At 40.4% G+C, this 14,373-nt stretch overlaps 1 protein-coding gene and 1 long non-coding RNA gene across 3 annotated transcripts in view; one reads left to right on the forward strand and one right to left on the reverse strand.

The window, feature by feature from the left end:
- The window catches only part of ccnd2a (cyclin D2, a), a 170,468-nt gene that overhangs the window by 101,748 nt on the left and 54,347 nt on the right, over positions 1-14,373 (reverse strand). The gene's annotated exons all lie outside the window — the stretch shown is intronic.
- On the forward strand, positions 7,338-11,977 carry LOC129433227 (uncharacterized). The gene is made up of 3 exons (XR_008640361.2): positions 7,338-8,626; positions 8,698-8,880; positions 11,814-11,977. It is a non-coding gene; the product is annotated as an uncharacterized lncRNA (long non-coding RNA).

Consider the following 14,373-nt stretch of genomic DNA (forward strand, 5'->3'; position numbering starts at 1 on the left):
CACCTGCGAGAGTGTCAAAGTAAGAGCCGGCGGCGAGCAGCGATGCAGCACATCAAGGAGAGTTGAAATCAGCTCAACTTTATGGTAATGAGCTATGACACGGTTCGGCAGGCGAAAATGTTCGGTGGCAACCAATCAGAAGGCAGAAACCTCCGCTTGAGAGGATTCCAGAGAATGCATTTGAGCATCAGAGCGTCCACTACACTTTTTATATAACGTCGTTGGCAGGGAAGCCAGAGCTTTTTTTGACGCTCTCGTCGGCACAGTGTAAAGTACAGTAATGGAAAGAGTTGTTAAAAAATTTAAAGAGCTGCACACATTGTACACATTACAACCATGAAGCAGCTTTGCTACAATGCAAATACATTTAAATAGAATTAATGTATGTCAATGGTTAATTTTCACATGCTGTCCCTGTGCAAGTTAATGTTGAAAGACAAGAATTGTGAATGGTTGCTTTATGCCAGTCGAACAGCTTTTTAAGTGGCCAGATCTTGGCCAGCATGTCACAAAAAGCACCAGACCTGTTCTCGCAGTCACACCGTGATAAACTTCAGCACCTTCATCATCAAGACATCCGTTCTGTTTTATGTATTTAACTCTGCTCAGCACAGACGGCCTGTCACTAAATCAGGCACGTCAGTTTCAGGGCATCAGGGTCACCAAACTGGCATCTCCGCTCTGGCATAAGCAAGTACCCATGGGAGAGCAACACAACCATTGGTAGCTTCGGAGGTGGCAGACAAACGGGAGCCTATCAAACAGCTTGTGACCATAACTGACAGTGTCTAAAGAACAATGAATGCAATTATTTAAAGGAACACAGTCCAAGTGAGCAAGTCCCTCCCGATCAAGCTGTTTACTCTGGAGTCATTCATAGAGGGGGTACTGACCTCCCCAACGCCAGCGGCCCTTCAGAAGCAGCCGGGTGTCGTTGTTTTTCTCCATTATGGGCGACAAGCGTCCGGCTGAAAAGGCTTTCAGGGTCACTGATTACCCTACTGTAGTGGGAGTTGAGAGCGCTACGTGAAAATAAACCCCAGGGTATGATGGATAGGGCTACAATGCTGAGGTAATACGGAAGATTCGCCAGGGTTCAAACAAAAATAAGTGGTGAATCACAGCCTTCATGGACCATTAAGAAGGAATTCCTCTTTTACAACATTTTCGTTCACAGACCCCCACTGGGAGGGGGGCAGCGGGCTTCCTTGCAGCAGGTGGGAGGGGTCAACAACACCAGCATTTGATTTGCTACCTGTATAGCCAGAACTCTAGTGGCTCCTTGCAGGTGCCCGTGACACTCCTGGGTAAGAAATGAAAGCTATGGATTCCAGCTGAACAAACATAAACAAGATCCATAGTGGCAAATTCAGATGTCGTATCTATCCACAGTGATGATACCCAATACAGTACCATTTTTCTACAGGCCTTGAAGTGTGTTGAAGAGTCTTGCCACTAACAATGAATAATAGGCTGCTTATGCGAGAGAGCCTGTGTCAAGCACCACACAGAGCCAATTCGGGCAACTGAGGGCCGCTTGATGCACTTTTCCACCAGTTCTCTGCATTTGATTCGCATTTACACACTCTGTGTGTGTGCATGGCAGCGACACGGTGTGGGTGTACTGAAGCACAGAGCTCCTCTGTATTGTGTTGTGGAGCTGGCTGCGAGTTAAAGGCAGAAGAAGGTGGAGCGGGAACAGGCGGGACGTTGGGTATGGGGTACGAGCGGTGCCAGAGAGCTCCAGAACTGCGGGGAACTCCCCAGATCCCAGCTGCCCAGGCCTGGCTGCAGGCTGCAAGCGAGTGCCAGGCTTTTCCGGCCTTCTTGGAGGAATTCCAGCCCGCATGGGAGGAGGAGGTGAATTGTGAGGAAAATGCCAAAAATAATGTCTAGGCCTATATAAAGTTAATCTCATGGGTCAGACAATGCCGAGTCATGCGAAAACAAAACCGATTTCATTTTTCTTATTCTTAAAGAGAAGCAAATATCATGTTACAAATTTAATCTGCTGTTACTTAAATTAAGTTTGGCTGGAAGGAACTTAGGAAGTCTACTTTTAAACAGTGCCCCTGAATTTAAGGCTTCTGGGGTAGCCAACGGCGCAACAGTGAAAAGTTTATCTGGAACTATTTAATGCATTATTTGTCTAACAATCAAGGGATTGAGTTTATTTTGAAGATAATTATGGGTTTTGTTGAGCTGATGGCAAGGATAAGCGCATGTTCCAAGCCATTAACTTGCGTGCTTGTTCTGGCAGTGGTTATGTTTGTTTGGTGCAACATACTATGAAAACGGTGACAAGACTTTGCCAAGTTCTGCCACAGGACTTTACAGGTGTACAGTAGGTAAATATCGCTTTGGACTGTAGACAGACGACGTTAAACTATTAATGTAGTGCAAACCAGAGGAACATTTTAATGGCAAGAAGTTGTTTTCATAAAACTTAACAGAGTGCACACTTATGTTTCATCCAAGTATCAATGTTATCTCATACTACTTAGGAAAAACGTAAAGTAAGGAGACATTGCTGTCTATGAGAAACAATTAAGATATCCAATTTGTGATTAGGCTTTCATTTGGGAAGTTCCCTTACAGTAAAATTTCCCTTTCAGTACAGAAATACCACATTTGCACCTTCTCATAAGATAGAAAAATCACAGATGAGATCTATCTGTTATCGCAATTCTTTCGAAGTAATGAAAGCACATAGAAACATTTGAAGTCTTCTGCATCACATCATGAAAATTATCCAGAAATCTCACAAATGTCTCCATTATGTCTCGGAGTAAACTTAAACTTATTCAAAATCTTAGATATAAAATCTATTTATAGCTCTTAATGTATTTAAACAATCATGTAATTTCTTTCTTTGTATTTCTCTCAAGCAATTATTAGAGACAAAGTAAAAAAGACAATGTTAATCCTCAAATCTTTTAAGCTTGTGCACCTAAATAATTTTCCACTGGGTTAATTTGTTTGGTTGAAAAAAAAGTATTTTTTACTAATGTGTAAAAGAGTTATACATTAGCAACAAAACAATAACTGTCCTTACCATGTAGTTTTAATCCAAATCAGGTCAGAGGAAAGTGTTATTCCCCTTTCCTGAATAGCTATTTCTGACATAAAGCTTTTTTCTTAGGCATTCACAATACCGCCCGTTTGTTTCGTGTCGTAAATCTATCTGATAAGAAAGCCGCTTGATGCCGCTGGAATCCCCCGTGTCACCTGTGCCGTTGACTCCGGAGTGACCTGGGTGGTGATCGTGGCACTTGGCAAAACAACAAAATCACTTTCCCAAACCTCCGGAGAGGATCCCTTTCCTTTGGAAATCAGGTAATTCTCGCCTGGAATGAAACAATTGACCGGTGTCATCCAGGCGTGACCACGCGTGTACCATTGTTCCTCTTGTGGCCTTTGCGTTAGTGATATATTTGTCCTAAGACACCCAATATTTGCATCCTGCCTAGTGCTCCCTTGTTATTGTGCACACACTTCCTCTGGATTGATGAACATGTTTCCACAATGTTCTCCTGGATCTTCTATAAAGTACTATTCAGGGTTCGTTACATTTTGTGCCACTAATGCCCATGCACTGTAAAAACATCTGTATTACATTAATAATCTACCAAAAGTCCATTAAGGTCAATAAAGGAGAGAAATGCTTTTGCAGCTCACACTTGATAACAGTGCCAAATATCAGGGGAAATGGCACAATGTTGATGTTTTAACAGTTTCATATGAAAACCTTGAACTTACAACCTACAGTAGTTAAATGTGGCAAAATGTTTTCTTAAATATGCGATACAGTTCTCTCCTAATGGATCAGGGTAATCCCTAAAAATGTATGTGGTCCAGGACAAATTTTTTTATGGCGGGACACTGCCTGGTACCACAGGTACTTTTATATATAATGCAGGGTTAAGTATAACTGGGCATTCACAGCAGACGCGGAAGAGGCGGCAAGCACTGGTGATTTACTTGTTAGGTCAATGCAAAGAAGCGATTAGGCATCCTGCGGCGCGAATGACGCGGAAGGCGTTGCGCGGATTGCGCATTTCGCAAGAAAGAGCATTGAAAAACCTGAACTTCGGCAGATTTCCGCACTGCATTTACCAATCAGGACCTTGCTGTATTAGTGACATGATTACAGGAAGCGAGCGGAGTCGCAGAAGCCCCTTCCATGACGCGAATTTCCGTGTAAATATCTCAAATGACTAGAATTTCACACACGGCTTTCACGCGCGAATGAAGCGAGTAAACTCAAAATGTTCAAGCGTCCAACTACGCGCAATTAGCGTTTTTGCCGCCTCTACCGCGGCTGGTGTGAACGCATTATAAGAGGTCAGAATAAAATGTGTAGCCATTATTTAATATCACTTTTTTTAACCATTTAAGCAAAGCCATTTTAATGAATTAAGCAAAAGCAATGCTTTATAGGCGCTCTAAGAGAATCTGTGTGACGTCACTTTATGTTGATGTTTGAACTGTTTTCAAACAAACGGAGTGTAGCTAACTCCTCCCCCTCCCTTCCGTGCTTTCATGAACACGCCCACCCCCCCAAAATAATCCTTCTTGTCGTTTATTGGCTGAAACACTTTGTTATGTTTCGTGGTGGTAGGTTTGGCCACTGTGTCTTTATTGCACTTAGTGGAGCCTGGGCTGTCTACAGAGATCGCTTTTTTTACAGTTTGATCAGCGGACAGGCAGCAAGCAGATAGTGAGGAGATGTTTGCTGTATGTAACAAAAAATGTTTATGGTCTAAAACGCGTGAATTCGCTTAGAGCACCTTTAAGGTACATTAGAGGTTAAACTCCACTCACAAATGTATATCCCCCTTATTCATGTCTCACAGTTTGAGGATCGACTGAATACTTCTGTGTCATATACTGTACTTCGAGGTTCTGGTGACAGATCTCACGCCAAGCCATTTTTCCCCACTACAGTTTCTGGCAATGGTGGTGATAATGGTTCCTACATGTAGGACCATGGAAAAACTCATTTCCTCCTCGGCTTAAAAAGCGCCAAGCCCCTAGAGACCCATCAAGCGTTGTGTACAGAGGGGGCCATCGAAAAGATCATCTTGCTTTTACAGATGAAGCCATCGAGATGCTGTCCGATCTTGTGAAAGTGACATACTGATGCTGACCTGCTGGTCAGTGTCCTTCAGAATGTCTTATCTTCTTTTCCGGAAAGTCAGATAGGTTTGCACCAATATGGGAATGAGAAATATTAAAAATATATATTTTTGGGTGAACTATCCCTTTAAAGAGCTGTTCCATTATATCAATGTACAACCTTTTTTAAACTTTGTTACTAAAAGGAACAGTCTAGAAGTACAGACAAGAAGAAAGGGGGATGGACAGACAGACAGCTACAGTAGATCCTTAACAAAAGCAGCTTAAAATCCCAGAGGACTCGGTTCACATGATAAACATTATGCTTCCAAATTGAGTGAGTCACAACAGCATCCCCCTATGATGTGGACTCCTTTTCCATCCTCTTGTATTACTGCAACGCCTGTTATGCCATCCCCACTGGTGTTTCTCGTAGAAGCTCAGCTTGCCCCCGTGTTTGTGACTCATCCCAAATTTTTGCTGTGGCGGTGCGCACCAGAGCCCTGCGGGGTGTCGTAAGTGGCCCATGCGTATAACAAGCTGCAGATAATGACAGTTCGCCGCAGTCTGCAGCGCACATGGCCTCTTAACCTCTCCCGGTTATTTTGGATAAAGACCGTGTTTAGCATTCGCTTCCTTAGCCACAAGCTCACCCCAAGTCGACTGGAGCTTTTGATACATGATATGACAGGAAGTTGTCAAGAGTTGTTTATAGCTTAAGCGTGAGGTTTCGTTTGAAGTACGGAATTCAACTAAATATTAGCACAGGCGGTTTAAGCTTCTCCGAGGGGCAAACCCGCTAAACAGCTGCGCAAGGCATTTCAGCGCAAAACCAGCATCACTAATCAGTGCAGTCCAGTTGATAAGGTGCTAAATGGATTAAAATGTCACATTTTAGCACAAACATTGTGTGTAAATTAAACTCAAATGTAGATTGCACTAGGGCTGGGCGATAAAACTATATCAATATGTACCGTCAATACACCTTTGTCAATAATGATGGAAAAATGTTCGATATAACGCCTGTTAATGCGTTGCTAAAACTGCATTGGACTACATTACATCGCATTTTCAAGATACTAAATAACCTATTATATGCCCTGATAAAAGAGCTCACAGCCAATAACAAGTGTTGCCGTGGGGTTCGGTTTCGACAAATTTTGGGCCGCACACGGACGACAGTGAACCCTCCTGATGAGGAAAATGACGTCATGCGAATTGTGCCCGTGTGCGAACGTCCCTAGTATACCCCCTCAAATAAAGTGCATGCCGTCCTGTATGCATCTACCACAACACAACAAACAACCCACAAGTAGTCCACGATGGAGAGGTACTCTACAGGGATGCCTTGTTATGAAACATTCAATTGTTCTACATATACATTGCACTGTATTTTACACTATAGAGTTTATTTAACACCAATTTAATCTTTATGTAAGATATAAATTATTTTGTACTGCTAAACTAAAATTGTTTATTGTTTGCCTTAATAAAGTGTGTAAATAAAACATACAGTGGTTAAATTAAAACGTTTTTTTCTACTTTTTTCTAAAAATGTATCAATAGTTATCGCTATCGAATTATATAACAACATCTAATATGGATGATATACATTAAAGCTGTATCGCCCAGCCCTAGATTGCACTATAGGAATAGTTTACCAAAATATGAAATTCTCAATTTATTCACTCTCATGCCATCCCAGATGTATATGACTCAGTTAGTTTAATGATGAATGGACGGATGTGCATTCAATATTGGATGGTTGTGACCACCATATAAGATGATAACATAACAGCATTTTAAAATGAAATATGTTTGTGTTTAACTCTTTCCCCACCATTGACGAGTTAACTCGTCAATTAAGAGAAAACGCTTCTCTGCCAATGACGTGTTTTTCCGGCAATCGGTATTTCCACTATTATCCACCAGGTGGTGCTTTTACCCAACTCATAAAACCCGGAAGTACCCCCAAACAGTTCAAACTCTGTGTATGTTTTGAGGATTGCTCTGAATCTGATCTCTAACAAAAGTCCTCCACAAAAATGGAATTATAAAATTTGGAATTTTTGAAGAAACTTACCCATATTTGAGAGGTGATAAAAAGAGAACAAATTAAGGTAGGATTAAACTTTTTTTTTTTAAAGCAGAATGTCTGTTTTTTCATTTGATATATTGTATGTTTATATATATATATATATATAGAGGCTATTAATAGAATGTGCTTTGGCGGGCAACTCACAGAGTCCTTGCAGGCAACCTGGTGCCCACCGGCACTATGTTGGAGACCACTGGTATATCTTATCTACATAATTATATTTGCAAACCGGGTGCTAAATATACAACTAAATGCACCATCAGTGTGTCATGAATAGTGCAAAAAAGTCTTAAAACTGATCCGAGCTCATTACACACCAACAGAGGGGGAACATCATCCTCAGTGTTACTTAATGAACACAGCACTTCCCATAGAGCTTTTTAAGAGATACAGTTACAGAATGGGGGTATAGGAATGTTGTGGCAGCAGCTGGAAAAGAGCATGAGAATAATGAAGGATCAGCGTCCAGTGCACTGCGTAGGATGGAGAGGCAACAAGTGCTCCTTCAGATGCTATCCAAAAATAAGCCAAGCTCTTTATCTTGCTGAAGGCCCGGGGTGGGCCAAAGTCCAGCGAATCTTTTCAATAATCGCTCTTTGCTAATTGTACCCTGGAAAATATTCCATTACTTTATGACATTTACGAAAAAGTTGTATCAAACAATACAACAAGTCTTTTGGATAGCTGTGCCTTCTGCACAAGAAGTATTAATATATGGTAATTCAGCATATGAAACATTACTTTAATTCTCCAAAAAGACGATAAAATAACCCTCATTGACCCATTATAACAGAACTGTTGGACATTAGTGACAATAAAGCATATCTAAGTATTGACTTGGTCTTTATATCTTACAGTAAGCAGCAGGGGAACAGAAATGAAGCAAAATGGGTGAACATAATGTGATGGATGGTGGACATGTAGCCCTGGCATTTAGTATATTCATACCTCATAGAAGAATGCTAGAATGGAAATTTTGTACTTTTCATTATTTAATCCTTTAACAAATTTAACAAATTATTTCATAACAAAATACATTTTGATTGTTGATTTAATTACAAATTACTGAATATTAATATAGTATAATATAATATAATATAATATAATATATTTGAAAGCAGCTTAGAAAATGGTCTACTAATGCGCTTTCTTACAAGCCCTTACAAATGCTGTTTTGACTGACACTTTACTTAGCAGGTGATAATAAATTTTGTCGTACAAAGTGAGCTTCTTGTAATACTGTCTCTCCCAAGAGACGCTTCACTCTGAAGTCATGGGGTTCAACGGCACCAGACATCATCCAGTCCAGAACGGGACACTCAAACTGTCACCATGCCTAATCTGAAGCTGCCAGTCTGTCTATGCTACAGACATTTACACTAAGCCTCTGTACAGTACAGTATATCTACAGTAAGTCAATATCAAACTGTTATCCATGCAATGCATTTAAAACAACAACAGTTTTCTCGTTGAAATTGCAGAATGCCGTGAATATTCATAACCAATAATAAGCATGCAAAATGGATATGAGGGAGACTTGGCCGCTTGACAACATCAGGCTCTCTGACAGAGAGAAGGCTGGAGAATCGAATGAATGAAAGGAAGAAGTGTCAATGTGATGTCCCGGCCAGTTCAAAGGGTGCATTCCTAGCATTCAGTAGAGGGTAAATGATCCATTTCAAACTAAATCTACTTCCTCTGTTTTAACCAAGTCAACCATGAATAATAAAGCCTCAAACTTAAGAGTGAAAAATAGTTCAAATCACTTTTAAAAAGCAAAGCCATTGAAAAATATAATGTGACGTGCAATTGTATTTACCTGACACCTGCATATCATTTACTGTAATAACCACTAAAATGATTACAGGAAGGTCACATGACGTATACCAGTAGCTTAAAACAATTCCTAAAGGTAGCTACTTGGCTATTGATTGACATCCTTTTCCCTGCTGTGCAGCCTACACTGTAAAAAAATCCCTGTTGCACTTCAATTTTTAAGTTTAATCAATTTGAAATTACAGCTAATATCAATTTTATTGACTAATGAGAAGTTGCAATAAATTATAAAAGTAAATTTAAAAATACATTTGTTAATTCAACTTATTTTATTATTTATAGCAACTCACTGTCAAGAAAGTTAAAATTAATTCAAGTTGATTAAACTTAAAGGGGACATTTCACAATCTTTTTAAAGATGTTAAATAAATCTTTAGTGTCCCCAGAGTGCATATGTGAAGTTCTAGCTCAAAATACAATTTAGATAATTTATTATATCATGTTAAAATTGCCACTTTGTAGGTGTGAGCAAAAATGTGCCATTTCTTGGGTGTCCTGTTAAATGCAAATGAACTGATCTCTGCTTTAAATAGTAGTTGCATGATTGGAATTGTGTAGATTAAGGGGCGGTATTGTCCCCTTCTGACATCACAAGGGGAGCCATATTTCAATGACCTATTTTTTCATGCTTGCAGAGAATGGTTTACCATGGTGTTCACATTTTCTATATTGATACAAGCACTGGGGACCCATTTTAGCACTTCAACCAGTCCCTCCAGAAAAACGGGATTATGTGATCGCATGATTCAATGCATAATCAGCCAAAGTCCGCATATTTATGTGGGGACCCCATTTTTTCAAATACATCACACTTTTGCAGCATAAATTGCAGATTTCTGTGCACAAAATAATCGGGGCTTGCATGATTTTATAATCCCCGCATTTTCGTATCAAAAATCACATATCTTAGCAGAAAGTTGAAAAATGTTGCATTTACTTCACACAAGCGTAGCCATGTCCCCTGTTGCCATTGGAAAGTGATGACGTGACGTGATTATGTGACATAAACATCATTGAAAAGCTGCAAAATCTGCAAACAGTTTTTGCAAGTTCCCACATTTTTGCGTTCACGCATTTTTTGCAAGCTCCGGCAATTTCATAGCTTAAAATTGCATAAATATCCCGCATATTCCATCACATTATTTAAGAAAACAGAATTTTTGCACGCAACGATCAAAAAAATACGACAAAACGTTTTGAAAATACGTCTTAGGTTTTTCTAGAAGGACTGTTAAACATGAAAAAAGTCAGATTTTCCTGATATGTCCCCTTTAAAAAATTAAGTGCAACAAAGCACAGTGTACGCAGATGACATCAACCGAAAAGGAAAGTTGCACTAAATAATTATTTTATGAATATGCATTAAGAAGTAAACTGTTTCCATTTTGCTTGTATCAATTTATCAGATATCAGCAAGAAACATTACATTTAGATTTTTACATTTCTATGCATTTTCCAAAGTCACTTACAGTACTTTCAAGCTATACATTTTTTATCAATGTGCGTGTGCTCCTGACATGGAACCCTTGACCTCGAGCACAATTCTCTACAACTGGGCTACAGTAACACGCCACAATGAGCACAGCAATGGTTGCTTCGATTTCATGCCAACTTTTTATGGCTTAACAGTTAAAATATTGTTATTCACTCAAGCATCTTTAGTAGCAGATGTGTTGCCTTCTAAAAAAACAATCCGGTTATATTTCCTGTCAACACGTGTGCAGGTGTATAAACTCCCATATACAGCATTAATATTCAATATAGCAAATATGAAAAAAAACAATGCATTTAGTGAGAAAATTAAACAGTTACTACCAGGTGGCAAAAGCAACCTAATACATGGGCAATTAATATAATATAATATAATATAATATAATATAATATAATATAATATAATATAATAATTAATATAGCCTAATATAATATAATAATATATAATATAATTAAAAATGAAAAATACATTATTTTATCAAGTAAAATATTTAATTTGTTTGTAAAGCAATAATGTAAAACAAACAAACATGTAAATAAATATTGATATTTTCATTTCTTACTTTATTCAATAAAAATGCAATTACTTTTCCATGGCTAGTAAAAAATATTTATGGCTGCTACAGTCTAAATTCACATGTTGGGCTATAAATAAACGTATGCTGGGTTGTTTTTAAAGTCTAAATTATAGTTATGCGTAAGGTCTATGCCATAGGTTATTCGTAGCCTCTGCGTAGATCTGTGTAGCCTGACGTGCACCTCGCCAAATTTTTTACAGCGCGTCAGTTCTACGCGGACCGCAAGTGATGCGTTTGCTCCACTAGAACCCCTCCCGTCAGGTAAAAAAACTGCATCATAGGTATTTCCGTTTGCGACGGTGAGAACAAAGATAGACCAACTGGAGGAGTCAGTTTGTGGGTAAACTTGCCAAGCTGATTCTTCATTGACGGTCGCGCTGCTACTGTGGTAACACGCGTGGATACTACCTACCAGTGGTCTGCATGTGTGTTTGCATTTCGACGCAGACGACGACGCAAAAGTATAAATGATAACCGACGCATAACCTACACCATCGCGGCTACGCCGTAGGACGTACGCACAACTATAACGAGCCCTTTACTCACACATTGTTTTAGCATTGCATTGAAACAACCCAGCATTGGTTTATTTAATAACCCAACATGTGTTCTGTCCAATGTGAGTTACTTTTTAACCAGTCACTACATGGTAATCCCTGCTGTCATATCTAATATTGTCTGCTTGTCTGCAGTGGTCACAATAGAAGTACATCAAAGCAGACACCTTGAGCCACGCACAAAGCCCAAGCATCCATCAACAATCCCAGAATTCCTCTGTCCCGCCTTCTACTCCTCACGGCTAACGAAGAATAGTACGTTCCAAAGAGCAGGAACCTGCTCCCTAATCTGCTCTAAATCTAACTGGGCCGCATTTATCTGGCTTTTGTTGCCAGTGCTTAGACTGCTGAATGGTGCTGGGTCACAAGGGTAAGACGTCTGTTCCTGCTCGAGCACAGGGGGGTAGAGAAAGCACGGCGGGCTCACCGGCCTGATATTTTTAGAGGAGCAGGGACCCCCCTCTGCCCTCCCTTTTCCTTTTCCTCTTCTCCAAAACCCAAATAAAGTATGTGATGGATGAGCGAACAGAGGCGACACCCCCCATCAATCAGACTGAGTCGAACCCCCTCACGGCCTCTGGAGAAACCCTCCACATCACACACATGCACGGCGCTCTCCTCGCGGCCCGACGTATCCCGAAACAAAATTATGTACAATTGCCATAACCCAGACAGGAAGGGGAGCGGGCAGGAGAAAAGAAAGAAGAAAGAAGGGGGAAAAGATTTTGGATGAGAAAAAACACGCTAACAAATGGTCCTGGTTAGTAGCGGTAGAACAGAGGGGTCCTATGAGTCTTCAGGCCGTGGGGCGACCAAACTCCCCTTTATGTATGGGGGTGTGTGTCTCCGTGTACGTGCACACACACCAAGTACAAGGAGGCAAATTCCAAGAAGGTGGCGTAATCAGGAGAAAGGCAACTGGTGCAGTAACAACATACCTCTCGCTGAGGAACCAAGACACTAAGATATGCAAAAAAAAAGGGTATTTGCAAGGAAAAGCGGAAAATATAATCATCTCAGGCCTGCACGGTAAAAGGGGGTTTCCCCGAGTAGACGAATACAATAACGAAAAAAGTTCTCACCCGCCGCACAAACGCACAAGCAAACCTCTAACCATCGGCATATGTGCGAAAAAAAACGGCATTAGGTCATCATCAACAATAACAACAGCGAACAACAACAAACAAACCCCCAGCACATCCGAAGCCGGAAAGCTTTTCCATGCGAGGGCTTTACGGAGCAGGCGGAGGTGCCCGCTGGAAAACTATTTCCAACTGTTTCCACACCTCCCTGTCATCCAAACTGCGGGGCTATTATAAACCGCAGAGAACAGAAGAGGGATTGAATGATGAAAATAGATGGACTTAAGGTGAACCCAACAAAAAGTGAATGAAGTACAATGGCGGTTCAGGTGTGCCAAGTGCGCCCTGCCAGGCTCAAAGGTTGACATCCCGGTGACAGCGGGTAGCGACTTCATAAGGAATCCGTGCCTAGAGCTTACTAGAGGTCAGGTGTTGTTAAAGCATAGATAAGGTTGTGATCATGCTTCTCACTATATAGTTTGTGATACAGCAAATTTTGTCTTTTCTTATTGGCTGGGATGTTTCAATCTCATTCCAACTCCCTGATACAACTGAAAGGTTGTAAGTTTGACTCTTGCGATCAACATTACATCCTTAAACATTCAAACCAAAGCTACCCAGAGGAGTTGCCAAGATGGCTGCAGACCTATCTTATTAAAAGGACTTTGATGTATTTTGATGATGTCTTATGTTATGTACACTATACCTAGCACCCACCCTATAATATGTGGTGCCCTAGAAAATCAAGGTGACAACAGAAGCAGGCGTTTTCTGTGAATGCTACGACAACGTTAAAGATGTCTAACATCTGTAAACATTTTGCATTTGAAGTGAAACATTCCTCCAGAAGGCCCTCTGCACTTCTGCAGGCATCCTCTCGTTTCCATGTGATATTTGTCCCCAACTGAGCTCCAGATACAGCAGGAGCTGCAAACTTTCCCAAGAATACCATCCGACCACATGCCGCTCACTCTCTTTCTTTGTTCACCTCTACAGTATCTCTCTCGCCCTGTTCACGCTGTCCTCTGACGGGAACCAGCCCAGCTCGGCGTCCCCTGGAACACAACTCCAGTAGCAACGTTTACGATTTGTTTCGTTGTTGTCAAGTGACTATTTGCATTTCCCGTAGGAACCACCCTATTCATTTTTGTTACTCATGCTGGTCCAAACCTGTCATTCTTTTACAATGAGATGTTATGATTGGTTTTACGGAAAGCTGGGAGCGTTAGGTTTGACAATCGACTGATCATGTGTGATTTGATGTATTTTTAACTTGAACTTGAATTCAATGTTTGATTGTAATTTTTAATGAATATTTGTCTTTGAAATTATGCTCTGCCCTAAAGAAAACCATTATGGTGACCTCCCTCCACTAGAAGGCAGCATGCAAAACCTGCTAGTCTTTTCCTTTAACTGGCGCAACCCTTTTTGAGTGGGGGGTGAAAAGGTGATGTACACCTTCAAATCAGTATAAAGCCTAATTTTGGTCTTGTTTTAAAGAAGACACTTTAAAGTTTTTACAGAAGTGTCTGGAGGTGAAAATATATTTTTTATAGCAGTTTACATTTATTTGTAATACATAAAAAATGCAATATCGTATTATTTTTAATACA

The sequence above is a fragment of the Misgurnus anguillicaudatus genome, chromosome 6, assembly GCF_027580225.2.
Source record: "Misgurnus anguillicaudatus chromosome 6, ASM2758022v2, whole genome shotgun sequence".
In the NCBI taxonomy this organism is placed as follows: Eukaryota; Metazoa; Chordata; class Actinopteri; order Cypriniformes; family Cobitidae; genus Misgurnus; species Misgurnus anguillicaudatus.